Below are 4,697 nucleotides of genomic sequence, written 5' to 3' on the forward strand. Positions count from 1 at the left end.
AGATGGTTGCAATACAAGAAGATCAGACCAAGTTTTGGTGAAAAATGATCAAGTACTTCTCATCTTTGGCTTGTGTTTGAATATAAGGCTTTCAGCGGGTCGGCTGTGACCCAGTCCGACGTTGTAACGAATCATCCGTGGAATCATGGGGAAGTCTAAATAATTTAAATGTCAAAAAAAGTTGATCCAAATATAACACAACTGTCAGGATGGCCGAGTGGTCTAAGGCGCCAGACTCAAGTTCTGGTCTTCGAGAGAGGGCGTGTGTTCAAATCCCACTTCTGACATTCTCTTTGTTAACTTTTTCATTTATGCTGCCAGATAACAAAAGATTTTTTTTTTGTTTGATTAAAAATTTTCGTTAACTGCAAATGTCTAATTGGCTGCATGACATGATAGAAGTTCATTTTTTTCAAATTATCTTTTTTTTTTTTTAAATAAGATTCACATTGTTAACTTTTTCAATTATGCTGCCACAACTAGATTAACAAAAGTTTTTTTTTTTTTGCTTGATTAAAATTTTCCCTTAACTGCAAATGTCTAATTGGCTGCATGACATGATAGAAGTTCATTTTTTGGCAAAATTATCTTCTTCTTTTTTTAAAATAAGATTCTTGGTCAAAATATCACCGCCCAAGTATCTAACTTCTCATTCTATGATAATCGGATTCACCATTTTTTATGTAAAGACTTTGACACTTGTGTTTTGCATGTCAAAGTTCAAAGCAAGGAAGCTGCAAAGTGTGTTTTGCGTGTCAAAGTTCATTTTTTGGCAAATTATCTTTATAGAAAAAAAACTCAAAGCAAGAAACTCTGGCTTGTGCATTGACAAGGAATGCCACAAAAATAAAGAAAAAAATAGATAAAAAAAAATAATCTCCAACCATACATGTGACTACCGCAAAAATCCTTCCATAGTTTTCCAAGATCACTCGTTTATTCAATTATGACAAAAGTACCATTGAAGAGAATAATTATGTATATATTTACCATCAGCCTCGAAAATGGGCTTACGGAATTTGACCCATCAGATTTGTTCTCCTCGCTGAAGAGCTTAAGTTTCATTCTATGTAATCAGAATTAAAGTGTGCAACATCAAAGATGAAGACCGAGCACATGATTCACACACTGGCTTTGCACACTTAGTGAATTGGGTCAACTTAAGGCATTAGTTGAAGGCTCTCCTACCAACAAGAAGAGGTGGAATAGGCTTTGCCTACAAACTTGTGGGTTTTTTTATCGTATAATACTGTTGAATTTTATTATAATTTTGAAATCATGATTTGTAAGCAAATAAGCCGATACAAGATTGTTAGTGATGGTAGGCACATAATATAATTTTCTCATAGGTGAAGTGACGTTTTACATGCTCTTTTTCATGAAGATTAACTTCATGTTTATCTCTTATATAAATCTTATGTTCTTTTCTCACAGTTTCGTATGTTTTGAACATACTTCTATCAATGCATAAATGAATCATTGATTTATAAAATTCATGCATTATCCTTTATCCGAATTAATCATAAATGAGATATCTCACTAACTACAACCATCAGGTCGCCATCGAGTTTATTAGTTTTATTGTCTTAAAATTTCTTGTTGTATTAGCATTCTCTCGCATAGTGACCTGGTTTACTACAAGTATGGCAAAAAATATAATTTCTCGATTTTTAAGATGTTTGAAAAATTATTCTAAGGTAAACTCTTTATTCTTATATTTTAATTTATTTTTATAATCTTTTCAAGATGAAGACAATCTACTAATGATTATAGTCACCTGAAATTATTCATTAAGATTCATACACTTAGACTTGATCTGATTAGCCAAGATCTACATCTCATAGACTCGAGGTAGTAATGGCTTATCATCGAATAATTTAAAATTCATATAATTATTAACAAAAAACTTATGATTTTCTGCATCCTCCATTTTGTACTTGCTTTCAAGGGCTTCCTATAACTTATTTATCATGCCGACTTCTGAGTAAAAGTCGAAGAAGGTATATGAGAGAGCATTCAGTATATGTTTGCGATATACGAAGTCATTTTGCATTCACTTTTATTTCTTTCGGTTTTCAGCAATGGCTTCGTCATCCCGTTCTTTGAGAGAGTCCTCGGTGAGCACATACACCATATTTGTAATAGTGGAGAAGATGAGCATCTTGTGTTGCCACCTTTTGAAATTGATGGTATCAAACTTAAAAAACTTGAGCAACTCTTGGTTTTCTAACTTTTACCGTCTCTATACATAGGACTATGCTAGTGCACGTCAATTTGTGTTGAGACATAGCAGGTTAAAAAAAAACCAATGATATAATTGTATAACCCAGTTTGCCTTAAAAAAAAAAATTTGTCTTCTTAACAATAACCTTTTACCAGGCCTATTCTCAGATTAGATAGGGAAATGCTACCTTTGTTAGAGCTTATGATTAATCCCAAGAAAGCATTTTATTATTCAATTTAAGCAATCTGAAGAGAGTATATGAAATAAGAAAAATGATGAATCCAGTAATTAGCTAGAAAAAATAAGTCCCAAAAGTTTTCTACTACCACCTCTAACAAAAGCTGTTGGAAAGAACTTTGTCACCCAAAATCCCTTCATGCAATATTTTTTTTTTTTTTAAAGTTTCCAATTTTGTGCAACCAGCAGACTTGTGAAAAAACTTGACTTTTGTGCGCTCTTCAGGGTTGAAATATCAGTACTACATTAAAGGCTCCTTTTGGGTGATCTTTTCTTTTTTTTTTAACTACAGTTATTCAGGTTAGGCTGGTTATTGGCAGTTGGAGATGGTCCTCTCTTACCAACTTTTAAAACCACAAAATAGCGCCAATCAAATTCTCACGGGAATTGGATTTTTTAATATTTTTATTGGCAAAATATCAATAAAAAAATAAATAAATTATGAACACGAACAAAAATATGCAAAAATGAGCAAATAAATATATAAAAATAACATCTTTTTTCTGAAGTATATCTAGACATAATTAAATAACAATTTTTGTGATATTTTTGTTCAAAAAAATATCATGTTTTTTCATAATATTTTTAAAGTATCGAAACAGTGGCATAATAGACTTTTTCCTTTTTTTCGATATAGAAAGATGGGTTAGGCGGACCCCTACCAGTTTATTAGCAAGAAAGAAATATAAACAAATTTACAAAAAAACTTACCCAATCCGGGTACAAATGAGACCAATGCCGCTCATCTCACACAAAGGCTAAGATGGCAAGAGATCTAGCAAAAGTAACCACACTTCTTTCAAAAACTAAGAAGGTAGCCAATCAAGAGGTCTAACTGGGTTTGAGGAGATCCACTTCCTTCCAGACATCTATTGATTTGAGCTATTGTAGCTTTGGGAGGAGCCTCTATGATAAACACAGTAAGAGAGAGGAATCTGACGCAAAATTTTAAGCCACCAACCAAAGTCACGATCTGCAACACTTTGAGTGATCAGTGACCCAACCTACTTTGATAACATGACCCTGATGACATATCGCGATTTTCAGAAGTCCTGAAATATGCTAAAAAAAATTGCAACTTGTGCCACGGAGGAGGAGTCCATTGCCCTGCATAACTCCATCGCCAGACTATAGGATGATCCTTACTCTTGTGAATGCGAAAAATGCAACCGAGATTGCTTATAAGATACAATTGAGCTTTTGCCCACTTGCAAAAATTTGGTCCACAACCTGCATTGGGTGAGACGGATCATCTCGATACGAACCACCTTGAACAACCTCTTGACTTGAAAGAAATGATCTAGGTTTGAAATGGTGATGGATCTTGAGTTCAGATGTGAATATAGATCCAAACTGTAAATATGTATGGATCTAAACAGTACGCAAATCTAGATAACAATTGGATCTGAATCTTAGTAATAAATCAGAACATCAATTAGATTTGGATAGTAGATGTATCTGAATCTAAATAACAATTAGATCTGAATATGAACTACAACTAGATTTGAATCTCAAGATTGAATTCAAACTAGAATTGGATCTAGATCCGAATAGAAACTCCAAAATAAAAAATAAAAATAAAAAGAAGGAGATAACAATTGAGAGAGAAGAACCCCAGCCCAAGGTCACCCATAAAGACCATTGACCTTTAAGAGGTAAAAATGCTTTTAAGAGGCCAAAACGACCAGCTATAAATAGGCCATAGTTGGCTAAAACGGCCGGCTAAGGTGGGCGCCCAAACAAGGTCCAAAATGATTTTGAAAGGATCAAGTTCCAACCTAATATAATATTTTTCTCAGATCAGATCTAAATTTTTTTGACCAAATCAGATCTGTGTGGATTTGTAGAACTGAGCCCACATAGTCAATACCTCGCAGGTCAGTCTCTCAGTGCAGATTTGATCTGAGCAACCCCTATTTTACATTGGGTTCGGGTTTGGCAACCTCAATTTGCGTCTGTTTGGATTGATTCAGCATGATCCGCTTGTTCTGATCTGCTCGGTCATCAGGACCAGACTTACATTATCTTCTCTCGGTCAGCCTGGTTGCTTGCCATATATTTTTTTTTATCTGCCTATCATTAGACTGCTCAGACTCGACTTGATTGGATCCGCATGAATAACTAGGTTGGGCCTGATCAGTCATCAGCTATCACGCAGATCTGTATGATCAATTGGGCAGCAATGGTAAAAGATGGTTAAAATTGATTTTTTTTTTAGACTTTCTGAAGGCACGTT

At 34.2% G+C, this 4,697-nt stretch overlaps 1 non-coding gene across 1 annotated transcript; it reads left to right on the forward strand.

Moving 5' to 3' along the window:
* Positions 1 to 203: 203 nt before the first annotated feature.
* TRNAL-CAA (transfer RNA leucine (anticodon CAA)) lies at positions 204 to 287 on the forward strand. The gene has a single exon. It is a non-coding gene; the product is annotated as a tRNA-Leu (tRNA).
* Positions 288 to 4,697: the final 4,410 nt, after the last annotated feature.

This window comes from Nuphar pumila, chromosome 11 (assembly GCF_984573655.1).
Source record: "Nuphar pumila chromosome 11, dmNupPumi1.hap1.1, whole genome shotgun sequence".
Lineage (NCBI taxonomy): Eukaryota > Viridiplantae > Streptophyta > Magnoliopsida > Nymphaeales > Nymphaeaceae > Nuphar > Nuphar pumila.